At 48.7% G+C, this 27500-nt stretch overlaps 1 long non-coding RNA gene across 1 annotated transcript; it reads right to left on the minus strand.

Annotated features, from left to right (window-relative positions):
- Positions 1-1383: 1383 nt before the first annotated feature.
- On the minus strand, positions 1384-16036 carry LOC308195663. The gene is made up of 4 exons (XR_013951703.1): positions 15921-16036; positions 12059-12175; positions 3752-6839; positions 1384-2990 (listed from the first exon to the last, which is right to left on the minus strand). It is a non-coding gene; the product is annotated as an uncharacterized lncRNA (long non-coding RNA).
- Between the last annotated feature and the right edge of the window lie 11464 nt (positions 16037-27500).

Raw genomic sequence — 27500 nt, forward strand, 5'->3', positions numbered from 1 at the left:
CAATCCCCATTATTAAATACCTCAACTCCTCCAAAGTGCGTGTTACACTAGAACAGAAAAGGGCATTCAGAATAAAATCCATTGCGCATAAAAACAGATACCTACCATGGAAAAAACAGCCCTAAATTCCTCTAAACAGGCAAGCCCTGAGCATGCCAGTGAGCTCAGAAAATAGCACTTTTGTGAGGTGTTGGCCTGAAAGCAGATCCAGCCCATATTCGCTAGACAGAAACAACTTTTTGGCCTGGAGGAGAAAGACTCTGCACCCTGTTAGCAAGCAGCCAGCACACTTCTGAAGCTGCTCTCCTAAAGATAATTAGCAGCTCCCACCTTCGTTAGGCTCTGGCAAACAGGTTATCCACTTTTGCAAACACCCCGGCCCTTCTGGAGAATAACCTTGGGGCATCTTCTGCAGACACATGCTACGGCGTGTTCATAGCAGGCTGCTTCGTCACCACCAAGCACAGAAAAACACAAACCCAGCATGTTAACGAAGCTGTAAGTGTGCTTACTGCTGTACCTGAGAGTCTGTGCAGTGCTGTTGAATGTGCCCCACGCGTTGCCCCAGGGCCTGGCGCTGGCGCTTTCCGGCTCCCCTGCAGCACAGGCCATGGCCCCGAGCAACCACCCTGCCTTACCTAAATCCTGCTTTACCTAAATATGCTCCTACTCACTTATTTCACATGCCACGACTGATTCTCATGTGTGGCATGTGCTTATCCCATGTAACCCGTGCAGCTACTTCTGCTCCCTGAGATGGTCATGGATGGTGGGCCGAGCTTTTGTTCACTGGTGCTCCGCTGCTTTGGCTGCTATCTCATCCACATCATCTCCCAGGTTTGTCAAGCCCAATGGCCTGAGTATGATGCTGTTGACGTCCTTCCATGTTGTTGTAGATCCCTGTGTCCTCATTACTTCTTTTTCACACAGCACTAATGAGTCCCACAAGGATACATGCACAGAAAACTCACCTCTTCACCTTTTCGAGGCTGGGACCCAGCAGGGTAGGCACTGTGCACAAGGCAGCACTGGTTTAGAGACTTGTTGGCTTCGTGGGCCAACTATGGCTAAAAAACTAGAAGGCATGAGCTGACATAAGCTGGATTCTCAGAGTGCAAGCATCAGGAGTGAGCACAAATAAACCAGGTTTCACCACATCCTCAAGGCCAGAGATGGAGGCAGATCTACAGGGCGGGCATGATTTCCTCCAGCCACAAACAGTTTCTGGAGCAGATGTAGGGTTTAGATTTTTTTTTCTTTTTCTTATTCTAAATTTTCTGCTGTAATCACAAGCCCTGTAATTTTGGCTTAAGGCTGTGGGCTACTTGTGGTATAAAACGAAGCAGGAGGAACGCCCAGGCTGATGGTGATGGGGGGGGTTAAGGGGGGGGGGGGATGAAACACTCTTAGTAAGTGCCAGGAAGAGACGTGAGCATGTCTGCCTGTCAGCTTCAAAGTGAGTCAAACAAGCAGGGAAAAGCAGCAAAGCACACTGCTTCATCTGGTCCTGCAACAGAGGACATGTCAGCAGTGGATTAAGGTGTAACCATCTCCTTTCTAGAGGATATTGTTCAAATACCTGGAAGCAAAAAACTCCTCCGGGGTTCTTACTCCTTCCTTGTGTCCTGGATTCACCTTTCAAGCCCAGGTTCATTTAATCCTGCTCCGTGAGCTAGAACAGCTAGATTGCAACCTATATCCCGTCTGTCTCCCAAACATTTTAAAGCTTGAATAAACACCCAGGATCCTAGTAAAGTGCAGTACGCCGTCGCACCATGGACAAAACACCCAACTCTCCTCCCAGTGCTGGCTCTCTCCTACAGTGAGCTTTTACTGCACAGGTAATGTGTGTAAGAGCTGGCAGCAAGCTGTGGCCAGGTCTCTCCTGCCCACCTGCATGTGCAGCCACCCCATTTCTCGACAAGTCTTTTCCAGCATGAGCCACTCCAGCTCCTGAAGAGCCTCATTTTTGCTTCCAGGAGAGAAGTACAGGCAGTTTGTGCAGCTGCTGGCAGCGCAGTCAGAGCTGGGCCATGAAGCGACTCCATGCCCGGCTCTGCAGAAGAAGACAGGAAGAGGTGGGAGGGAAGACCTAGGGAAGGACAGAAGACAAGTCTAGAAGTCACAGCTGTACCTTTCCTATACCACGCACCCCGCTCTCACAAACTGCTCAAGATTCAAATGTAAAAGCAGACCAACTTGTTCAGACTCAGTAGTCTCGCAGATGCTGAGAAGGCACAAACCCTAGAGAGACCCAGCAAATCTACACAGGATGTGTGGTGTGGGGTAACGTTACACTGTGGGCAACGGCAGAGACATGCTGGGGGGAGATTTGAACAATGAGACATTTGCGGCTTGGTGAATCGTCTCTATTTCCAGTAGACTGAGCCAACACTGCACTCCACAGAGCTCAAATTAGGGCTGTACAAATACCTGTTTTTTTTTTTTTTCAGCTTTGATCCCAAATCAAAATATTTAAAAAAATCAGAATCAGAGCAATCTGCAAAAATCATTTTTGTTATTCTTTTGAGCAACATAGACTGGTTTGAGCCACCCATTCTTCTTCACTTGAGTGACACTACACTGAGAAATACTCACTTATGGACACATTCATTTTGGGACACTGGAAAAAAAAAAAAGAAAGGCTGTCTTCTCATCTGCTGCAAATAACTGTGGGAGCATCCCCTCCTTGAGCTCTTCATGGCACGTGGCCGGTGTCCTGGCCTCTTGGCCACATCAAGGTTTTTCCACCATGCAGATCAGAGTCAGGATCACTAAAGCCAGGGCTAAACTCACAAGTACATGGGAGGTAATGGAAATCTTGGAGGGAGACCACAGAAATGGAGAAATCAAGACTGGGCCCATGCCTGGAAGGAGGCCCTAATCTCACTAATCCAAAGACTGATGGGATTTGTATGGACTTGACCCAGGAGTTGCTGCAGGGTGATCGTATGGGAGTCTGTGGTGTGAGGAGGTCAGCACTGGGCCACCTAGGGAAGAGAGTTTGTCAGTAGTGGGCAGTTAACCAAACATCTGCTTTGTAGCAAATGCCCTATTTTAAAATCTCAAGAATGGATCAGATTTCAGTCAAAATTTTGAGTAAAATTTTTAAGAAAGATTTTTAGGACATTCATTTTGGTATTAAAAAAAATAAAAATTGAGTGCAAGGTTTTCTGAACCACCGTGCATCCTCAGCAATTCCATTCTAGTGATATCAGTTAGACTAGTAAAATAATATCTTTTCAAAAATATCCCTGACAAAAATTCAAATTTTCTGGTGGAAAATTGTCTATTATCATTTTTTTCAGCTTGGCATAGTGACGTGAACTATTTGCTGTTCTACATGATGAATGTACAGCACAAGTGGGGACACATGACAAATGCATGCATATGGCCTAGTCAACAGAAGAATATTAGTTAGAAGAGGAAAAAGCAGATACAAATTTTATTTGCATTATCCGGAATTGTAGTTATTTTCATGGTGTAATAGGAAGCTAACAATCTGATTTTTTTGAATTAAAACCAAAATTGGTATTTCAGAAAGCATCCTTTAACTGGCGTGCTTTAGAATCTGTTTCAAACTCCTGCAAATTGTAATTGAGTTTTCACTTCCTCTGCAGATCCACAAGTGTCCTCAGGATGGGAGAAGCCACGCTGGTACTCAAATGCCCCAAGGAAGCAGGGAAGAAGGAAAACAAACAAACAAACAAAACCAAACACCACACACTAGAAAAAGGAAAACTCTCCTTACCTGACTGGCTTTCAGTTCTAGTTATGCTGAAGGCTGAAACTAGAAAAATAAACATTGACCTCTTTCACAAAGCTCTTTAAGGTCTCTCAAGGAGGAAAAAAGCCCTATTAAATCTATTTTCACTGTTTCCAGAGCAGCATAATTTCTGTCTCATCAGCAGGCCCTTATGCAAGTCTTGCTTCAGGTGGAGTTTCACAGCTGTGTCACTTAGGAGCTGAGAAGGACCGGTATCTTCCCCTCTCACCATTCAAGTGACATCAGTGGTCACTTAAGGCTTTTTCTTCCAAACACCACCAGGTTCTGGTGTGGCAGCATGGTGTGGGGAGGACAAACACCTCACTCCTTTCCCCTAAAGCATTTCTGGTCCCTTTGCATAAGACCACTTAGGACCTTTCTTAATTACAGGCACATCATCTCCTCTTCTCCCAGGCGTTGCTTGGGACAGCTTTTAGTGTCCATGCACCTTCTCCCTGGGCACCGAAACGCCTTCCTGGCTGTGACTTGCCTCTCCCGGGACCCCCACCTCACCCTGCATGGACCTGGTCCATCGTTTGCTGTGCCTGGGACCACCGAAGGGCTGGGGCCACCACAGCTCCTGGTGCCGCTCCCCTTCCTGACACGGGCAGCATGTTGCGAACGTCTTTATATCAGGAGTCCCCCACGCGCGGCAGCAGCTCAGCCTGAATTACGGATAATTTCAAATTACAGAGGGAAGAAAAACATTTAGCAAAATTATGTAACTGAAGTTCAAAAATAGTCTATTGCCATCTGGTTGTGCTATTTTGAAGACCAAAAACCCTCAAGTCTTTTTCAAGCTAACTACACTGTTTGCAAACTCAGCCAATTTTTTTTTTTTTTATGAAACCTTGAATTTCACAAGCTTGATTTACCTCAGGAATTATTTGAACCAGCTTTGCTTGTGCACAAGTCATACGGCTTTGTTCTACTTCTGCCATGCATATTTTAAAAGGCCCATCACATTCCTGTGAAAGTGTGCACACAATGTCAGGAGACCAAAGAAAAGCAAAGTAATAAAAAGAACAAAAAAGAAAAAAAGGAAAAAAAGAAAAAAAGAAAAAGATAAAATAAATAAAATAAAATAAACCCAAACACTATGGATTAATCTTCTACTCAGACTGAATTTGTCGGACTTTGCACCTGAAGTTATTTGTGCACTAATGATTTAGGTGGATAGCTAAATGTGCAGAGTAGAAACATCTTCACAGCCTAATTTTTGGAAGAAATTTTTTCACCAACCTGTGGTCATAAGGCACAAGCCACCATATGGGCAACCTGCTCCCATGCACAGAAGGGCTCTGGGTCACGAGCATTAGAAACCCAGCAGCTGAGGTCCCCAGCCGGGTATCAGGAGAGAGCTAGAGAAGTGTACTGCCTTTGAGCCTAATTACATAAGGTTAATTTTTTTCTAATTTGCTGCCTCTATATAGACTGGCATTCGCATCTATTGCCTGCCCTGATGCTTTGCAGTCCTGGCACATTTTCACCCTTCTCTTCCAAGGCAGGGAAATGGGGCAGTCTCCCAGCACAGACCCTCAGCACCTCTAGAGATATCACCTGCCTCCGCTGAAGCCCACAGGCACCCAAATGTAGAGGGAAACCTGGGGCGAGGCAAAGCCTGGGATCGCCCCCTTTACCTCCAGGTGCCTGGCTGAGGCGCTCCTGCAGGAAGCGTGGTCATGGAGCTGCGCTCACAACTGAAGGCAAACATTGAAAGCGCATTATTTAATAGCTCTATTATACTCTTACTCTCTTGGAAGGAGCCATTAGCCAATAGTCAGGAATTCATAAGGTTGTTTCTTCACTGGAAAAACTGAGAATCTAATTCAGATGTGTCCCAGGTGCAATTCTGTTTATTTACAGTGAATGAGTACAAAGCCCAGCTTTGTCAAGCATGGAAGAACAAAACAGGCAACAGCAACAACAAAAGAGCAGATTTCTTTCCTCCTGTTTGCCAGAGGTGCTGTTTTCCAAGGCAATTTACAGTTGCCTGAAGGGGGGGGGGGGTGCTGCCACCCTGCCTCCCCCCATCCTCAGTCCCCAGCTGGATGCTCCTACCCCCTTCTGTGGGAGGTGTAGGATCTGATTGGGCTACCAGGATGTCCATGGAGGAGGTGGAAAGGATGCCAGGTTGCCACGGAAATATCAGTTTCAGCTGCCTGGTGCTGCACCCCATCAGCAGGTCTGGCTGCTTCCAAGCACCCCTAGCCCTGATGGGCAGCAGAAGCACCTCATCTGCTTTCTGCCTTTCTCAGCCACACCAGGCTAGGACCAATTAATCCCTCTCACCTGGTGCTTGCAGTCCCAAAGAAAAACCCTGCCACTCACCGCTGCCCTGCACCAGGTTCTCACCAGCCTGGGCTCGATCCCTGCTGTGCCTGATGCTCCTCTTGGCCACCTGCCGACAGCACCCACCTGCGCCCACCTTCCAGGGGGGACAACGGTGCTCAGTGCATTTGTCACCCTCCCCAGCTGGTGACTAAGGATGACAGACCCACTCTACTACAAATCCTGCAGCATGGCATTTTTTCAGCCTCATTTTCCACATCTCAGCAGTCCAGCACCCTGCTCGCCACGTCCTTGTCACTCCTGCTCGGGGAGCCAGCTCTCTGCAGCAGCCTGCCAGGTTGTTTGCTCCTTGGGCCGTCACAGCTAATTGGGAGGCTCAATAAAGTATAAGCATTTCGAATTAATCTTCTGAAGACCCATTAGTTAGCCTCTGTCAACACTGAATTTCACTTGAGTCTTACTTGGAGCCTCGCTAACCTAAGCGCAGAGCTCAGCTGGCTCCGTCCTCGCCCTCCCTTGGAGGTCACCGATCGATGATGAATGCGAGCCACTGCGGCACTCGCTCTCCCTCTTCTGTCATCCCGAACAGCAGCCGCCTGTGCTGGCCGCCTGCCCTGGCTTGCTGCACACCCGTCCCCATCGTCCCGGGGCAGCTCTGCTCACCGTCCTCATCGGCCTCTTGTACGGGGCAGGTTAGTCAGGGTGGGTCAGGAAAGCAGTGCTTAGAGAATTGGAGGCTTGGCACGTTGTGCTGCTCCAAACAAAATCACGCTGAGGTCAGCTAACAGGTCCAGATGAAAAAAGAAAAAAAAAAGAAAAAAGTACTTAAAAAATCTTTACATCAGCATTTCTGACAAAAAGCATCTAAATGGCATTTTCAGTTTGAAATTGCTTGTTTCTTTTGTGTGTGTGTTCAAAAAAGAAAGTCACCAGGGGAAGGAGCACACGGCCAGCCAGAAGTTTCCCTCCCTCCTTCTGTCTCCATACCATGCAGGCTTCGCAGTTCATTGCCCTGCTAGAGGGAAGGGGAGAATCTGAGCTACCCATTTAGAAAACATACGATCAAAACCTGACCAGGCACTTGGGTGCAAGTGCTCCACCACCAGCTGTGGCTCCTGAATTTGTCAGGGAGTTTTTCCTGCAGTCCAGGGCAGGATTTCCCCTAAAACCAGCAGCTCTGTGACAAACCCTCATCCCACTGCTGGCAGAGCAGGCGTTTGCACCCCCCCGTGGAAAATCCCCACCATAACCAGGTGTCCGACTGCCTGGGTCCAGCTTCTCTCAGAAGCTCTTCTAGCTCTATCTGCCTTTAAAGGCAGGATTTTGGTTTAGAAGGGAATTACATTTTCTTTCTGATTTCAGGCTGGATCTCGTGCACATCAGCTGTGCGCTCCTGACCAATTGCTTCCCTCTGTAAGGCACCATCATCGCTTCCACTGGTAATTAGGATGGATGAGAGGCAGTTAACAGTGCAAAGGTTAATGGCAACGCAATTCACAGTACAGCACGGGCAGCGCAATGGCAAGTGGACTCATGTAGGCACGTGCTCGTCTGTCAGCTCCCCCACCGAGCACCCCTCCCTGGCGAAGGTCTGTGGGTGTGCGATGCCATCTTCCCTTAACCACCCTGGGAGGCACTCAGCAGGGTGCCCCAGCCAGAGCCCTACCTGCCCTGCACCCCCTCAGCACCCCGAGGGGCTGAGCTGCCCCTGGAGGGACCTCTCTCTTAACCAGCTGTACAAAGAAAGCCTTGAGACCCTGTTTTGGTGCCTAATATTAGGTGGGGTGATCCCAGCCATACACAAGGCTCAGTTTCCCATCTTTCCTCACTACCCCCTTCTCCCCCCCCCAGGTAGGTAGGACAAAGGAGGAAACCTTAGCACATGGGGGCTGGATAAAGCATCCAAACAGCAGCTGCAGTGCCAAACGCAGGTAATGCAATCTCCCTGCTCCCACCCACTCCCTGCTTTACGCACCAGAGAACTGTGTAAGCTCTCAGCCATCAGCACAGCGTGCCCCCACACCCCCTCATCTTACCGTCCACCACGGCCTCCCCCTCTCTCTCTCCAGAAGCTTTCAGAAGCACTGGCTTTCATGAAACCCCCTCCCACACAATGAGCCTTGCCCCCACTTTTCACTTCTGGATGAGGATCGTTCTGTTTGGCTGCACTGACACAACCAACCTACTTTCTTCAACCTAATGTACCAAGGGGCTCCAGCACTGGGCTCCTTTTGTGAGCTACCCATCTCCCAGCATCTACATCTGCAAGCTGTCAAGGCTTTCTTTGCAAGCCACAGAAAATATTAAATAGGATGGGGGCAATGTTCCAGTTCTGGAGGACTTTATAACGTAGTTACCAGAATGATTTCCAGAGAACATTGAGCTCAGAAAGGCAGCAGCCACCACCTACTCTGTAACCTCCGACCTGCAAACCGGAGCTTTGGAGAACATCTGTGGAGAGAGGCTATTTCACCCACCTTCACCAAGAGGCACAAGAGTCCTACCCTGGTGTAAGCTGTTAATAATTGGGAGAAATTTTGCCTGTGCTTTCTAAAGTAGCAAAATTTCTGGAGAGATCTGCTTGTTCAGCCTGAAAGCCTTGGATTGGGATACAGGATATCCTGAGACAGTCTTGGGAAACGTGGCATGTTCAGCAGGTTGCACCACTGGTCATGGGAAAGTTGCAGGAGAAGTCAGGCTTGAAACAGGTTTCACATGGTGGGACCATGGGCTCGCAAATGGTATTTTGGGGAAAAAATAAAGTAAGAAAGGGGAAGAGCAGAAAATACTGATATTTCATTTTCTAGCAGTAGGAGCACTGTGATGTGGGCACATGCCCAGTTCATGGACACGCCAGGACTGCATTCCCTTGCTCACCACATGCTGAAGCTTTCATTTTGCTTTGCAGCATAGGAAGAGAAACTCTCATGGTGGTTTGATGGACTCATTTCTTTAAGAGTTACCTGGAAGAACTTGTATTTCTCAACCATCAGCCCAACTACAGTGGCAGTGGCCCTCTAAGGGGACAGTCACAATAAGGAGATTAGAAGGCTAATCCATTGGTGTGCATCACAGGTTTCTCACACAAAAAAAAAAGCCTCTTATGACATCCTTCAGAATGTATAGAGATGGAAACCAAGGAAGAGGTGAGCCTACCTACCACACAAAACTGCTTTGAGTTGTCTGGGACCATCCACCCAGATTTGGCTGAGCAGTGCCAGTTATGCAGCCTGAGATGCCAGAGCTGCTGTTCTTCTGTGGCTGCCAAAGGCTGGAAAGAGGTCATCTTGGAGGTAAAGCATCCTGTTGAAAAATGAGCTCTTGGAGGTCCTCTGTGCCGGTATTGATATTACCTGCATGTCAGTGTGGGCAGGATTTAACTTTTCCCTCATGACAAGAAGGAAGAAAGTCTGGCTGCTGTCAGTAGTTCAGAGATTGCAGTGAAGTTTCCCAGATGGTCAGCAGGCTTAAGGGAAAAGAGTTTCTAAACAATAAAAAATAAGCAAAGTAGGCTCTAGTATTCCCACTTCCCTTCCACCAGCTCTAACATGGTGTGTGTACAACCTGCTCCTCTAAGAGTGCCCGGTGACCCTGGCGCAGCCATCGCCCCACGCCAGCCAGGAGCTAATTGCACAGGGCTCCTTCAATTGTCCCAGACTGGACCTCGCCCACAGGTTGGCCAAAAGCCCAGGCATGGAGCCTGCTCTGTTTTCTTTGTGCTGACTTGGCCCACAGAGGGGTGAGAAGCCCATTTTCCAAGGCCTCGCACAGCCTGTTTTGCTCCAACACAGCCTCTCCCCAGTGCTGGCAGGTGACCACGGAGCAGACGCCCTCTGCCTGCCACCTCCTGGGCAAAGCCTTGGGAAGCCTGGCCATGCTCTGCTTTGGAGAAAAGCTTCCACACCTACAAATTGCATGAGAAGCAGTTAATGACCGAAGAAATGATAACTGCAAGGGAGACACAATGTCCTTACTGTGAGCTGATGGCATCACCAGACAGTTTGTTCCGAGCTGTCAAAGACAAGATCGCATTTGCTGCCAAATGCTCAGGGGCTTGGGAAAGTCCTTTTTTTTTTGGGTGCCTGCCTTGTGGAACAGGATCATATCGGAGATGGCCTTGATATTACTCCTGCCACAGAGACATAGCGAGGTCGGTGGGCAGAGCACGCGGCAGAGGGCCTTGGTTGCCCCTGCGAGAGGAGATGATCAGGAAATATGGGAAGGGAGGCAAGTTGGACTCCTGCCCTGTTCTGATTCTTTGTGTATGAGAGGCTGGATGTGTTTTGTTTTCTGCTTTTTCTTATACAAAAAATACCAAACATCAAGTTGTGTTTTGGCAGAGGTCTACGCGGAAGATCTAGAGAAGCAGAGTGGGAGGTTTTGCAGCTTCTAGTGAAAGGGGGAAAGGAGGAGGTGTTGAACTGCAAAGATTTTTCTCTTCCAACTGTTGGTTAGGAATGGAGTTAGATAAATGTTAGCTAAATACAGACTGCTTAAAACATTTTGTAGGAAAAGCAATTCTACTCGAAATTCGTCAGCTTTTACTTGCACTGTCATAATACTATTAGTTCTCCGGTGAAGAAAAAACAAACAGGGTAGACAAGACATGAATTGCTAATGTAAAAAAGAAAAAAAAAGATTTTTTTTTTTTTTTTTTACCATTCTCACACAACAAAGAAGTTGACTGAGTGCCCATTTCTCCTTAGCTTTCTACATTCTTTGCTATTTCTTCCTCTTGCCATAGGAGAAAGGAACACATGTGACTTACCCTTACAGGGCAGCCTCACCATCCACATACGGGCAGCACACAGGACCATGGGGATTTCTGGCCCTGACATTGACAGGCATCTGGGAGATTCAAGCATACAGTCCTATCAGAACTGGTTTCTCAGCTCTAGAAATGGAGAGGAGGATTGGAGCCTCTTAGATGGAAGAACAAGAAAGTAATGAACCTTCGAGGCAACCTGGCTGGAGGAAGAGGTCCCTGTGTTTGAGGGACACCATGCAAGAAAAGACCAGAAATAGATGCAAGACTCTTGACGTGGATTATGCTGTTGAAAATCATCCAGCATTATCCCTAAACAAAAAGGGTGCAATGAAGAAGATAGAGACAGGTGCTACTATGTCCTCAGAGACATCGTTACAGCAAGGTCGTAATAAAATACAACACCTCTCACAAGGAAGGTGACTGTGCAAGTACAGATAAGCATGAAATAAGGAACATCACTGGGCCACAAGGAATTGCTTTGTGAATTAAAAATAAAGACAGGAACTTTGCCAACAAATCATTTTATGTTAAAAAAGATAATTCTTACCCTTTTCCCCAAGAAATGTTAGAAGTGAAACATATTACCAGATGAAGTTTCTCATAATTATAAAGAGCTTGTGAGCATACAAGGCCTCTCAAGATAATATTGCCAGGAATGCAAATATTCCCCCCTCCTCCCTTCCCAAGTAATTTTATTAAAAAGACAAGCAAGCAAAACCCTTCTAGCACATGCAAAAAAACTTGAACTTCAGCCCCCAAACCACTTATCCACGTAGGAACCAGTTCTTGGTAACGTATGCCAGGCACACACATGTGAATACTGCAGAGTCTTATGATTTCCTGAAGACAGGAGGTAAAAGGCAAAAATTATGTCAAAATAACATAGGAGAAGCCCTCGTGAAAATAAGCAGGCTGCTCCGAATGTCCTCACTATTAATAGATAGGAGAAAAAACACTGATGAAAATGTGCATCCAACTGAACCTGTAAGAGATCAACTTGAGAAGGGCTGAGCATTATTGACAGGTTTGCCCAGGAGCGTGAGGTGGCAAGCACAAAAAGCTACGTGAGAGCTCTTCCAGACCTCAGAGACCTACAAGTGAACCGGCTGCAACTGCAGTGACTCAATCAAAACTGACACAGAAATAACTCTCTAGCTGTGAGGGACAAAGCAAATATTACTTAGACCTTTTACTTATTATGTTGAATAGATGTCACTTGAAACAAAACTCACTTTTGTCAGCACAAAGATGGAATTCGGTATTATTCACAACCTTAGAGGGTTTCAAAGCAATTTCCAGCACAGAGAAACATACCAGGATAAAATTCCTTCTACTTTCTTCCAGCAGCTCTGTAAAGAAAGTTTCAGAACATTAATACATCTCCACAGCTGAGCCTGGGAAAGGAATCTAACCCTAAATATGGGAAAAATATGTTCAAATTTTTCTCTGTACAGAGATTTAAGCTACTATAACAACTGTGATGGAAACATGCAGTTGCCTGTTTCAAGGCAATTTTTCTTGCAAAACAGCAGAGCCCACAGCACTGTCAAGAACAGGCTTTCAGTGCAACTTGGGTTTTGTTCTATTCTTGCATTGACTGTGTTTTCCACGTCATTTAAACAAATGGAAGAACAGCAACTATCATGTGTCGTTATTACATTAGCTTTTAGGAAGTCTTTGACAGGGCAGATGGAGACTTTCCATGGTAGATATTCTCCAGCTTTAGAGCAAACTGGGTCACACTGAAGGTCCATCTAGTCCTACGTCCTGGCTCCAACAGCGGATGCTCAGGGGAAGAGCACAGGAACAGAGCATGCATACAGTGATTTCTTTTCCCCACCAGATATACTTTCCTCATTCCCTGCTCCAAACATCTGTGGATCAACATCTCCTTGAGCCAGAACACCATCTTTGTAATTAACTGGCATCAATGGAATTTAATTTTCCGTGGCTATCTACTCACTCTGTGAACTGTCGTTAACTTCCATCACCTATAACATCCTCTAGCAATGCAATCCACAGCAGAACTGTGTGGCAGGGGAAAAATTCCAGCCTCCTGATAATTACACCTGATGATCTTTAGTTCCTGTACTAATAGAAGGGTATGATCATCCTGCAATTGACTCTTCCACTGCCTCGCATGATTTCATAGACCTCTACATACATCTAGAGAAATCATCCAGCCACCAAATGTGGTCTCCATTCATGAATGAAGGAGTGCTCAGTGCTACCACTGGATATAAAAATCAAATGTTTCTCTTTCTCTGAGCTGGAATCAACACTTCTCTGAAAGAAGTGGTCTTTTTCATGTCCACTAGTTCCAGGTTTGAACTAGGTCTGAACAGGGTCTGGAGAACAAGTCTTACGAGGAGCGGCTGAGGGAGCTGGGCTTGTTCAGCCTGGAGAAGAGGAGGCTCAGGGGCGACCTTATCGCTCTCTACAGTTACCTTAAAGGAGGCTGTAAAGAGGTGGGGGTTGGTCTGTTCTCCTACGTGCCTGGTGACAGGACGAGGGGGAATGGGCTAAAGTTGCGACAGGGGAGTTTTAGGTTGGATGTTAGGAAGTACTTCTTTACCGAAAGGGTTATTAAGCATTGGAACGGGCTGCCCAGGGAGGTGGTGGAGTCACCATCCCTGGAGGTCTTTAAAAGACGTTTAGATGTAGAGCTTAGCGATATGGTTTAGTGGAGTACTTAGTGTTAGGTCGGAGGTTGGACTCGATGATCTTGAGGTCTCTTCCAACCTAGAAATCTGTGATACTGTGAACTACATGGGCAGTAATCTGGGCTTATCTAATAGCTTCTAACTCCTGAATGATAAACAGGATATAACAGCATGCAGGCAACCTAGGTTAAGCCACTTAGGAGCAAACAGATCTTAAAATCAGGAAAAAAAAAGCCAGTATGTCCTCAGATCTCCTAAAAACAGGATTCCTTGAGGATTTCTGATGCATTTACTTACCTGGGCAGCAACTTTCCTAAATCTGGTGGCTTCATTCTCAGTATAGAGGGCACTTTTTTTTTTTTTGCTAGATCAGCAGAGTCCAGCACCCCCAGGGCACAGCTACAGCTCTTTAGCAATAGTGCAATAGGCATAGGTCAGAGCCTTAGAAGAGAGGTGAGTCTAGCCAACAGCTGTTAAATAGCTTTTATTGAGAATGCCTGCAGCAGATGTTCAGAATAAAATAACAAAAGCTGCTGAGATTTTAGAGTGTGTAAGTACTCCACTGCTGTGCAAACAGCACCAGGGAGAACTGTCATGGGTACACCCTGCAAAAGCTGGATAACAGGACCTCTAAACCAACCCCATTATAGGCAAACCCCAATGAAAATCAGCCCAGTGTGATCCTTACAGCAACAATAGCAGTGGTTTTATAAGGGAACACTTCATTAAAATTAAAAGAATTGGGTCATTACAAAGCTGGCTGGAAGGAACAAGCTCTGCCTGCTGCCCGTGGCAGGTGAGACATGTAAGGATGACAAAAGGGTAGATTGAAACTTACCAGGAGCATCAGGACCAAAAAGATCTCAAATATCACGATCCCCACAGTTTGAACAAAACGCTTAGACACTGCTTTATTTTTCTGGCTTGCTATAGCCTCCTTATTAGATTTTTGGGCTTTGGCATGCCCCAGACCTGTGTCCCATCTCATGACACTCACCAACAGAGATGCTGCAATGAAAAGCATCTCAGCTGTTCACACAGCTGCTTAATCCATATAGTCAGAAAGGCTTCATTTTATTTAAAATCGAAAGGAAACAAACAAAAAACAACAAACAAAAAAACCAACACATTAAGTGTAATCTTAAAAAGACACCTTTCTGAGATTGAAACAGTGCATTAAAGCTACTTTTACTTTGATTTATACTGCATGATACAGCATTGGAAAGGAAAGGGATACAAGTGTTAAAGCAATTTCTACTGGAGACTTATATAACTTCACGGGGTAACATTGCTAGACAACTTCATGCAGTAGTTTACAGACTTGTAAGCTTTTTAATAGCAATCCAAAATTATTGTCTCTTAATATCTCCTGACTTTGGAGGAGCCTTGCCAGTTTTTAATCAGCCAGGAAATCTGTTCCTTGGGCTCATTCACAGAACATTTTGAGCATCTCTGGCAAAATATTGGCTTCAGCAGGAGTAGAAGAGTTTACTCTGAAATAAACTCAGAAGTAAACATATAGACAGCAGTAATGAAAATTCCTGGAAAATTTAGTTTCTGTGGGGACACAAAACAAAAGAGGAGGTCTTGTTTCTCTGCAAACGGTCCCAGAACTGACCAATGAAGAGTTGGTGCAATGGGTCTGCAGCAGCCTGAGCAACACATAAATAAATAGAAAGAAAAATAAAAAGCTGGGTTTTTGTTTGTTTTTACTTCCTGAGGATGTGACCCTACTCTAAAATAAGCACATAGAGCATTTGGGGCAGGGCTTCTTGCTAGCAGCACCGCTGAGCCAGAAGCCTGCTGCGGCCACATCTCTGTTGCTGCTTCCGCAGGTACTTGGTGGGGAGGGAAATAAATGCTGGAGACTCTAGAGCAAAAGCTGCTTGAAGGAAGGCCTCAAAGCCCAGGTATAGAAGCTTGGGGCCCCCTTACATGGTCTGACGTGAAGAACTGACAAGAAGGGCATCAGACCCAACGTGCAGCAGCCGTCACACCACACAAATGCCTCTACAGCCAGCTGGGGAAGAAGGCTCAGGCCTGGCTTTGAAGCACTTCAAAGTTCCAGTAGTGCCAAAACCAAGGGGTGCAAAAACCATAAGTTCTCAGAAAACCAGGAGATTAAAGAGTAAAAGCAAGCTTCCAGCATCTCATCTAATAACTTCAGACCCCTGCAAATTCAGGCTACCGCAGTGAGGGTGCTTCCCATCTCAGGGGGTCCTGCCGCAGCACTGCGCTAACAAGTCTGTGCAGCTCTGATCCCAGCTCAGCCTAGAGTCATCTTCCCACCCCAAGGCCCTCTGCTCCAGCTGCCCTCTCACTCAGAAGATGTTATGAGCGCTGTACGCTTGCACACACCCACATTCAGCTTCAGCGCCCCTTCCCTCCAGCTTTCCTTGCCCCTGCAGGGAAACAGAGAAGCATCACCCACCTGGGAACGAGGGATGACACAGCTCACTTCACCCTAACGCGTTCCCAAAGCACAAATTCAGTGTTTCAGAGATGCCTTCCGGTTGGTTTGCTTTAACAATACCACATACAGCTGTGGAAAAAAACAGCACTCTGGGCTCTGAACCTCTTTAAGGAGTTTTGTTAGCTCACATGCTCCAGCTGGAAGTCATTGACTGATCAGCAATGTTTTCTTATCATTAAGATCAGCTTAGCAAATAGCCTTCAGGATCGCTCAGTGGCACAAAAAGAAAAGTAGGGAAGGGATTTCACCTGCTCCGTATCACTTCTCACCTTCCCAAAATAACAGGGCTTTTGCGAGCCCTTTCCTGTGGGGCCCTGTGCTGCTTGCTGTGGGTTCCCACTGTGCTGTTTCACAGGTTCCCCATGCAATGAGAATAATCCTAGAATAATGATTTCTTGCTGGGAGGAAACGAGGAGGTCTCTTGGCAGGGCTGTTTCACGGGTTACCCACCCAGCAGAAGATCACCCACCACAGATCACACCCTGCATCTCCATCCAGAGGGGTGAAACCTCACTCGCCTCTTGGCTTTGGACACAGCTGGGTTGTCTGTGCCCTGTTCCCTGCCCCCTGTTAGGGAATAACTCAGCAAACAGGGCCAAGCTTCCTTCTGTTCACCTCCCACGCCACTGCTTTGAATGACGGTATGGAGGGACTCTGTTAGCCCCAGACTTTCTTTAGAGAACAGATAAAGCAAGAAGAAAGTTCATGCAACCACTGCTTTTCCCTTTTGAGAGCCCATTTCTCCAGTGCTGGCAGCAAAGATAAAGGGAAATCTACGGGGAAGAGATTTGCGCTGAAGAATATTTCTGAGTCACTGATCAGTGAAGGAAATAAAGGGCCTTGGAGCATCTTGCTCACTTTAAAGAAAGAAAAAGGATCATTGATTTTATTGGGACTCCCCTAGGCAAAACAGCTACCTAAAGTACAACATATTTTTATTGTGCCACTAAGGAATGCGTGCTAACATTTATAAATTTTCCTTTGAGGAGCCTATCACTCAGCTGCTTTAAGTAACTTTGTGTAATACAAAAATCTTTAACCCAGACACTGCTGGCATCTAGAAGATGCCTGCACAGAGAAGGGGGGCGTTTGGGTTGAAAAAGCTGTCACCAGTGAGCCCCCTCCTCACCATGAGGCTCAGCCGCATGGTCCCCAGCTGGTCCCCAGTTTCTCGGTGGGACTGGGAGCTGCAGCGTGGTGGCTCAGGGCTGCTGGAGCCCCCTGTGCTGAGCTTTTGGACCACTGCATCCTCTGCACGGAGCAGCTGTGCTGAGCTAACGGCGGGGTAAAGCTGCCAGAGAGGTAAGCAGCGCAGGAAGATACATCTTACTGCAGCAGCTGACGTGTTGGAAGGAGAGGACAAACCCAGGCCCAGAAGGGCTCTGTCTATTTTCTGTGATTGTGGTCATTTTTCTCACAAGGATGGAGCCTGCGGAGGCTGCGGAGAGCACGGAGAGCTGCTGTCCGATCTGCTGGGCACTGCTGAGCTGCACTCCATTACACTGCTGCTGCAACAGGAGAACTCACTTGTCAGGCCACACGGTCATTAAAAGCTGTCTTTTGAAATACTTTTTTTTTTCCTGTAGACTGAAGGAAAGATTCTCTGTCTCTTTCAGTACAGGAATTAAAGGCAGGAAATAAAGATTGCAGCACCCACCTTCAAAAGAAGCAAAAGAAAGTGGTTCTTCAGACACCAGGTGACTGTGTGGGACTCCTCGCTGCATGTTTTGGATGCATTCAAGAGGAGCCTGGAGAAGTTCCTGGAAAAGAAACCTGCTGGGGATTGCTGCATGCTCGCTACAAGCCCGGTTTAGCTCAGGAAGCCCCCGAGCAGAAAATGGTTGGAGGCTGGAGAAGTGTCTGATGCTTTCTTCTTGCTCTCCTCTCTGCACATCCCTTCATGATGGCTCTCAGGGACAGGATGCTCGCTAGATGGACCCATGGTCAGATCCTCCATAGCCACATTTATGCTCCTTTAAAACAAGCCACACTGATCCAAATCATCTTTGCACCAGCATGACAGTGTCTGTTCATTGGGACCAAAATAAACTACGTGGGACCCGTGTAAAGGAAAGGCTGAGGAATGCAGGAATTTAAAACAAGCAGCGAGCAGAGAAGCCAGCTCCCCAGAGCAGCCATGCCACGGAAAGCAACGTTTTCCTGTGATTCTGTGATTCTCTGCATGATCCCTGGCCACCCCTTTGCCCCTGCACCCCGGTGGGGATGGCTGCAGCTGGCCAGCTCCTGGACCAGGAAGGACGCTGTCCCAGGAGGAGACCCATCTGCGGGGACATAGGAATGGAGATAGGAAAGGACCAGATGCTGCTGAGGCTGAGGGCCTGCTGTCCCCTCCTGATGGGAGCCCTGTGTGTGTGCACGGTGCCTTTCTCACCCGTTTCTCTCGGAGCAGCAGCCCGGGTGGAGGAGCAGGGAGCGGGCGGATGCACAGAGTCCAACCGTACAGCCAATCCCAGCCATAAACACTGACAAAATACAGCTTCAGGATGCTTTTTCCCCCCCATGTTTTGTTAATAGCAGCATCAGCAAGTTTCTACTGCTGTCCCATGCGCTGCCCTGCAGAGCCAAGCTCTCCTGGCCCCCCGAGGCAGCAGAGCACTGTGCCCATGTGGAGGCACAAAGGGAGCATGGTGTTTGAGCATGGGCACATCAGGGACAGCTTGCTCGGTCCTCAGACCTTTGATCCTCCCTCAAGATCTTTCAGAAAACCCAAGGAACAGCAGTGATTAACACAAACCACTGCCTGGACATGATCAATCGAGTCGTGCTGACCTGAAGGGTGTAGCGGAGGAAGCCAGCCACCGCTCACCCCAGTGTCAGAGCGGCACAGGTCTGTCCCTGCGCAGTGGTGAGTCCCACCAAGGCCACCGAGCGTGAGAAAAGCACAAAATCCAGCCAGCAACAGGCAGTCAGTCACAAGAAAGCATCTTCCTGGGGGCTGTTGACATTATTATTCTAGATCAAGAAGCAAATCCTACGTGTTAGTTACTTAGTAGATGAAGTTACCATGCCAACTCATATACTACCCTTTTTTTTTTTATTATTATTATTGCAAGAGTAGGCAGCGCTCCCTTGAGATTTCACAAAAGGGGAGGAAAAATGTCAAAGTGCCAAGAATATAATGGAATTTCTAGTCTCAGCCCTCTTCCCCATAGATCTGTTTTTCAGCACACATCCCTCTCCTTCTCATGGCAGCAGCGAGGCTAAGCCAAGAGACTCCCCGAATGGTAATTTAGAGGCCAGCCCACTGTATTGTGGTGCTACACTTCAGCAAGGCACAGCTCTCTGCCCCCGCTTTGCACCGTTTTCAGGGAACTAATGCAAAGAACTGGTGCCAAATGATTGCACAGCCTTCCCCCAGCCTCTCCTCAACTTCTCCGCACTTCTTCCTTCCTTCAGTCTCTTTCCTGTCTTTCCATTTGTCTTCTTTTCCTCTGCTGGAAAGATTCTTCTTTCTGCCATTCACCTTCATTTTCTTCTCTTTTGTCTTTACTTGTTTTCCCTCTCAGAATGGATTATGTTTCAGAGCTGAAAGCCTGCCCGAATTTCATGAACTTTGCTTTCTCCCTTGGGATTAAGAGCCCCCAGCTCCAGGAAGCGTGGTGCTGCAGCCTCTCCTGGGGAGATGGGGCTGTGAAGGATGTCAGGATGGAGAGGGACTGCGGGAAGAGGCTGCGGGGCAGAGGGCTGGCCCCACTGCCCTCTGTGATGGTTGTGTCCCTGGGGGCCCCTCCGCAGCCAGACCTGCGTGCCAGCCAAACATCGCCTTGGCTTACTCCTGCCGTGGGACTGGAATACAATGGGGATTTGTGGTGGGATGGGGGCAGGGCAGTGCCAAGGCAGGTGCCGGCAGTGGATGGCTCCCTCTTCCCATCCCCAGGACATCAGGTGGCTCCGTGTCCACCCTGTGTGTGCAGGAGATGCCACCACAGCCAGGATGGGGACCCTGTGTGACGAGGATGCTGGTGGTTGCTTCCTACACATCTGGGAACCTGCGTATGGGTTTGTTTGCTGAGGATCATGGTTCATGAGAGGTTATGGAAGAAAAGAAGAAAGGTGTATTGAGTGAAATGCAGCCACTGCTGGCACGGCCTCCTGGCACCAGCCCGTGCGTGCTTGGCACAGCGCTCGGCTGGAGCAGCGCAGGAGCCACTTGTGCCCGTACACCCGATGGCTGGTGGTGTCAGCACTGCCGCTTGTTTGGGTGACACAGGTCCTCACCAGGGTGGCGAGGGGGTGAGGACAGCTGGGGGAAGCTGTGTGCCTGCAGGGGAGCAGTGGGAGGACATGGCCCCAGCTGCTCGCTGCTCTGGCAGCCGCGGTGAGCAGGGAGCACTGCCACCACCTTCCCGTCTTGCTCCAAAACTCACACCCCTGGCTGCAAGAAGATGCTCTGCTCCAGGATTTACTTACCTTCATCCTCCAGAACCCCAAACATTTCACGCAGACCTTTGTACCAAGCAGAGGTTCTCCTAGGACTCACCTTGCAGCTTTTTACCCCGCTTATTCGTCCACAGCCCTGGTCAGCTAGGGTCAAGGCTGTGATATGGGTTGTGACTCAGCAGCTGGCCATGGCCAGCACCAAACAGGATACATTAATTTGTCCTGGTCAACATCCAAGGCCAGGTCCTTTTTCTTATCTTGCTAACAATCTTGGCTGCTGACCATTGTATTCAAACGCCACCAGGCGCGGTGCAGCCAGGCCACCCAGAGGTGCTCCTCGGCTTTCCACGGACAAAATTATATTCTAATTTATTAAGTTCTAATATCATGAGATGTATGTTGAGGCTTGGCTTTTTGTGATCAGCTTTCCCACATCCACTTGACCTTTGCTGTTACCAGCAGACCCCACAACACATGCAAGTCCGAATTAACAACCCATAACGGGGCTTCTTCAAAGTGCCTGGTGGCCACCAGCTCTGCTCCCCCTGGGGCTGGTGGGTGTGCAATAAATACACAGTGATTTCACACCAGAGTACAAGGAAAGTTTTAAAAGTATCAGCCTCAAGCAGGAGCAATCCTTAGGCATCGCTGAGTTTGCGCATGGGAACGAGGACTGTCCCCACACAGAATGCTGCTGGATGGAGGGATCGGAGGCGATTTGAGGAATTACACAAGCACTATTACTGGCTTGCACATAATGACCTGAATCACAGCCTGGGGGTGGGCTGGGGTTATTTTCACCCCCTCACCGTGCCCCAGCGTGGTGGGTTGGAAAATACAAGGCAATGTGTAGCAAATCTGAAACCGAACTGCCCCTGCACTGAGTAACTCGGAGCCATCGCAGCTGAAGAAGGGGGTGAATTGTGTTTTGGAGTACGGTCTTGAAAAGAAAACAACAAAAGCCCAGAAAAGTTTAATGCGGAAATTTGAACAGGCTTGCTGGCTGTATTCTTTCACTCTGATCAAAGTCAATAAAACACTAGAAAGAAGTGCTTAATAGGTCAAAGAAGAGGAAACGACTGATGTTCCTCTGTGATGTGGTGCAAAGATAATTACCACCAAGCCAAACACACTTCAGCATCAGTTTAGCAGATGAAGCCAGAGAGAAAATTAAAATGCAGGAGGCAAAATGCGCAATAGCCACAGAAGCAATACAAATTTGGCTTCGTTGTTTATCCCTTGATTCTTTAGCAGGCTGGGGACGAAATTTGTGTTTGGATTTGAAATGAGAGCTCTCGGTCTGATTGCTACTTTGCAGTCAGAGAGGGGGAGGATTTATACACCTTTCCCCCTCAGTGTCATGTTCTCTCATCCTCATTCTCCCCTTCCAACTAAAGGACTCCCAAATGGCTGATTAGAAAACAAGGAATGCAGAAAGATGGAGGAATGTCCTTGGAGCTTAGTTAATTCAAACATATCCAAGTTTGCTTTTCTGGAGAAATGCTAGAAATGGCCTAAAATGCAGGTTTCTCTCTAAGGGAGGGCTGAAGTCTGAGTCAGCTGGAGCTGCTTGGTAACAGCACCTATAGATTCCTGCAAAACCCTGGCTTTTTTGGTGCAGAGCAGCAAACCAAGAGATGCAGAGTGGGAATGCCACTTTGTGTGCTGCTGCTGGGACAGCACCCCGTGGGGAGGTGATCCTCACCACCCCAACCTGATCGCAGACGGGGGCTGGATTCTCCAAATAGCTTCAGCCGGGGAAAAAACAATTGCGTTTTAGGGCTGGGCTTGGTGAAGTTGTCTCCTGCATTTTAATCGTCTCTCCGGCTTCATCATTGCCCGTCACCTCCTGCCCTCCACTTCTGCCTACAGGTAGCTGAGAGCAGAACAGAGATGCGCAGGAAGATCAGCCAACATTTCACATATAATATTATTATTATTTTTATTTTTTTTAAGAACAAATGAAAATTTTCAATCTGATTGAGTCACAAATGGATTTTTCTCCCAAATTTCTAGCTGGGCAGCCAGGCGAGTGGGCTGCCACATGATGTGGTGCCCACCTGCCATCGGCGCTGTGGCTCCCTGCAGGGAAAGGTGTCCCTCCAGGAAGGGACGGCGCTCAGAGCCACCCAGAGCTGGGGCAGGCTCCATGGAAACAGGCAGAAAACTCAGCTCACTCCCGTCTGCTGATTTCACCGTTAATTATTTTTCTTTCCCTTCCCTTTCTGCCCCTGCAGCAGCGGTGGGAAGCCCATCTGGTGATGGCTGCGTCGAGAAGCAGTGAGGGTCCCAGACCTCGCCCTGGTGAGAGGTCCTTACGCCTGAGGACTGGGATGGCAGCAGGGTCTGCTCCGGGCTGGCAGGACACAGGGACATGGGCAGATGGCCCTCTGAGACCTCCACCCTGCCTCTGTGAGTGCTGGGTTCCTCCCCTCCTGGCTGGGCTGAGAGGAAAGCTGGGTCTTCAGTCTGCGCCATCGTTCACTTCCATGCCTGCAACATTTGCTGGGCAGGGCCAGCCTGAGTTTCAGACCCAGCAGTAGGTGATTTCTCACCAACATGACTCAGAGAGTAAAATAAAAACGACTGTGTGCTTTAATCCTCCTCAGCTCGCCAGCACTAGAGCCTTGCAGAAGGAATGAGAGAGGGAAACACTAGAGGAGGATGAAACCTCTGCAAGGCTTCGTAGGAAGGGAGCAAATCTGCTTACCCCATGTACGTGCACACGTGTGAACACACCTGCATGTCCATGCAGACATGTTAAATTACAGCAGGCTTTGGGGTGACACAGTGGCAGTCCCAGGGAGGGGACACCCCGCCCGGCCACCCCACCAGGGCATCCCTCCTCCCAGCTCCCTCCTCTGCAGGCTTTTGTTGGCACATGGACACACACGACTGATGGTTACATCCAGTTTTTGATTATTTACACCAAAGCTTTTACAAGCTTTTTTTTTTTTTTTTTTGGTTACATCAAGCTTTTTGGTTTTTCCTTATCCCCTGGGGAAAGCCGATACATGGGCTTTCTTAAAGGGCTGCGTGGAGCTTGCAAATGTCACTGGGAACTGGGTTTTGTGCGGCAGCACCAAAACACCTGGGTATCCGTCATGGTACGGCAGCAGAAATTTCACCAGTGCTGCTGTGCCAGGATGGGTCTGCAGCCCCCACATCGCTGGAGGAAGGCAGGACCAGGGATGCAGAGGCAGGACCAGGGATGCAAGGACAGGTTTGCCAGAGGGTTTGCAGAATGCCTGCCATCCGAGTGATGCCAGAGGAACCGTCCTGCTGCCTGTGCTGGTTTTGCACCCTGGGGACACGGGCAGGAGGGGCAAAATCCACCAGTGTGTCCACGATTCATTGTGTCCCTGTCAGTGCTTTAAATCAAATTAAACTCTGCGAAAGAAAGAAAGCTGCATTTCTATAGCAGCACCTGTTATGCTACTGCAATTGGAGTTCCTTTACAGCCCTGCACATTAGGAGGTTTCAAAATACGGCTGTATAAATACCCTCTGAGTATAAAAGCCAAAATGCCAGCCAGCCAGTCCTCCTGGGGAAGGCTGTGGGCACACACAGCCAACAGACGCCGCTCGGGGCCGGGATCCCTGGGGTACTGGGGCTGCACGCCCGAGCTGCTTGGTGCAGAGGGGGCACTGAGCGGGGTGCAAGCGAGAGCCATTCCCACCGACCTCCCCAGGAGCTGCTCCAGGGGTCCCAGCATCTTTTTCTACAGGTCTCCAGTTTTCCATGGGGATTACACATTAACAGAAATGAAGGACGAACCAGCAGGGCTTGTTTGTAATAGCATAATTAAACGGACTCTGGTCAGCCAACAGCTCTGCGGGGACAGCCCCGCACCAAGGAGCCCCTGCAGGCGCTCCGTGCCACAACAGATCGGAGCAGTTTCAGAAGGTTTGTGGATTTAGGGTTTATGGAGTCATTGATATGTGAATTAAGCACTGACTGACTGAGACTAACACTTCAAAAGGAGTCATTATGATCTCTATAGAAATATAATGATTCCAGTGACAACATCTTCAATGAGACTTCAGAAACACTTATTAAAAAAAAAAAAAAAGTACAGAAATATATATTTAAATAAAGCACTCCTTCTCAGTTGTTCCCAGGCACAAAGGTAAGGAAAATCCATCCTTCCAGAGGTTCAGCCCTGGGGATACAAAAGCTATTAACCAGGCACGGGTAAAATTTTGGAGCACGGTGGGCTGGAGGTGCAGTGAGGCAGACCTTTGCAAGGGAGAAGAACAAGCTCTTCCCAGCACTGACATTCCCATCCCCTGTGGCAGAGGCAGCACCAAGCCCCCAGCTCAGCCCTTGGCCTTCCTGATACGTTTGCAGCACCCAGCGTGGGGCTGTGGCGGCGTGGTAGGGGCCTGTGCTCCAGCAGTGGTTTGCTCTTTGCCCCCTAAATGAGCTATGGAGTGCTCTAATTCTGCTTGAGCTGCTAGGGAAGGCTTTATTCCTGCTCAGACTGTGGTCATCTCGAAGGAGAAGCTCTCTGGAGCCAAGCACGGGGCTGGTCCTTTGCTGATGGACCAGGCTCCGTCCCACAGAAGCCCCAGCTTTTCCCAGTGCTGTCAAGCCAGTATTTTTGCAAACCTCTAGGGCAGGTTGTGAAGGCAAGCACAACCACTGCAATAAATCAGCAGGTCAAATTAAAGCACAAATTAAAGGACAGCAGCTTCTTCCTGGGGGCGATAAGCTGTGGCACTGCAATCCCGAGGCTGCTCCAAGGCTCAGGGGCTCTGCCGCTGGCCTCGCACGCTGATGCCCCCCCGGCAGAGGCTGAACAGCTCATGCTGGGCTTTTCAGCTTGAGGGTCGGCCCTCCCACATCTCCCCACACGCCCTGCGATCAGGAAGAAAAGTACTGCAGGTGGAGCAATATATTTCAGGAGGCGATACCCACACAGGCGCGTGCAGCCTCTGTGCGTGCCTTTGCCTCATCCATCACCGCCGAGGCTGCAAAAAACACCCCGGGCTGCAACAAGTCTCCTCTGCTGGCACCCCTCTCTGCGGGGAAAGGTGACCTCCTCCCAGGGCAGCTGCCCCGCCACACACTGCGGGCCAGGGACTCGGCAGCACCTGATGGGATTTTTTTCATTATTTGTGCAGGACTGGCTTCAATTACATTATCTTTTATCTTCTGGGATTGCAGCGTTGCCTGTGCTTGGATTTCCCAGGGCAGCATCTCTGCTCACACCCGAGGCTGGCTGCGAGCCCTGGTGCTTACCATGACTCCTGCAGTGGGTTGGGGCTTCTTTTTTTCCCAAGTTCCAGCTCTGGGAGGAAGCCGATGGGATAAAGCCATGAGCTTTCCCTCCTGAATAACTCCACACTTCCAGGGAGAAGCGCAGCAATGTGACCTGTGAGTCTGGGAGCCTTAAAAAGCAGAGGGAAGGGAAATGTAGGAAGTGTTTCTAGTTTTCAACATCGTTTCTTAAGGAACTGAGGCTTCCATACGCTTGTAAGCTGTATTTTATGTCTAAATGTGTCTTCACACTTGCTCTCCCACCTCCAATATCGTTTGTGCCTTTTAGCCTCTTTAAGGGAAATTTGACCCTGCTTTGGGTACAGTCCTTAAACCCAGATTGAGCCAAAGCAAGGACAAAACAAACCTGGGGGCCAGGGCATCGGGCACACATACCTGGGCAGAGAGCTGCAAGCTCCAGCAGAGGAGGAGGAGGAGGGAGAGGGACCCTGTGACTCCTCTTCAGCTGTGGTGCTGGAGCAAGAGGATCCCGGGGCACCCTAAAGGGCTCAGTGCAGCCAGGGCAGGAGCCCCCACCTGAATCACTGCTCAGACACGCTTCCAAACCTCTGTTCCTCTCCAGCTCTGCTTATGGTCGCCTGTATGCACCTGAAACTTTGCAGAACTCTTTGAAAGAGCCACGTGGAGAAGCATGAGTGGGTAAAGGAGGACTTTGCTGCTGCAAGACTCAAAGCTCACCAAGGGTAAAAGGATTGGGGTTGTACCACTTGGACAGGGCACTCAGGAACGCCAGCAAATGGGAGATTCCTGCAGCTTCAGTTGGGCACATTTCTTGGACGCGTTGGCACATTAGCACCTGAAGAAACTCCAAATGCTATGGATGGGAGGGAAAAGGGTGTTACAGCAGTCATGCGTGAGGTGACCAGACCTCTTGTGCTGGCCCCACTCTGCTAATAAACACCAAGGGAAGGGCTTCAGGTGCATGGTCAGTGAAGTTCCCCCCAGCTACAGAGCCCTGACCTGAGCTGTGCTGGAAGAAGGGATGAAGCAGCACATGGGGAGGAGCTGACCTCGCATTTTGGGGAGATTTTGGTGCTGTTGGCAGGCACAAAGGGCTCTGCTTGTGATCCTGTATGGGATCTCCCCCTGGGAGAGGGCGGCGCAGCCAAGGTGCGGGCACAGGAGCCCAGGGGTAGTGGGGATGCAAGAGCACTTGCCTGGGAACCAGGGAGAAACGGGTTGGACTTGAGCACGGATTCACCTCGAGGAGGCAAAAAGAAAAATCGCTTTTCTCTCCGACTGAACAAATCGGATGGGTAATCAGGCTGGGTCGCCATGGAAACCCCCGAGGCCGGCTCGGTTGTCACTTTTTGCGATGGCACCATACTTTGCGAGGGGAGAGCCAGAAGTGCTCGAGAGCCTGTGAAGTGGGAGCTCGGGCTGTGCGTGCAAAGCCTTGCAGGGAGCACACAGAGAGCCTTCGCTCTGCCCCAGTCCTGCGCTGGCTCCCTCCTCTGCCACCGTTTCCAGAAATATCCAGGTATTTAGGGACACCGTGCTCGGATGTCATTTCCTAAGCTTTACTTCGTGCCTAGATTTCCCCCACCACCTCTGCATCCCCATCAGCCGGGCATCGGGACCTCAGCACCTCCTCACCATTAGCACCCAGTACTAATTGGGCTGATCTTTGTAAGGTAGAGTGAAAACACTATAAATTTAAATACCATATATACCATGTATATATACCATATATAGATATATATACACCATATATATATGCACCATATATAAATACCATATATATATATACACACCATATACAATATATATATATATACCGTTTATATAAATACCACTGCATGGTGCATTAGGAATCAGAAAAAAAGAGCCAGGTTCACACAGCCAAGCAGCTGA

This window comes from Anser brachyrhynchus (assembly GCF_964034855.1).
Source record: "Anser brachyrhynchus genome assembly, chromosome: 5".
NCBI lineage: Eukaryota > Metazoa > Chordata > Aves > Anseriformes > Anatidae > Anser > Anser brachyrhynchus.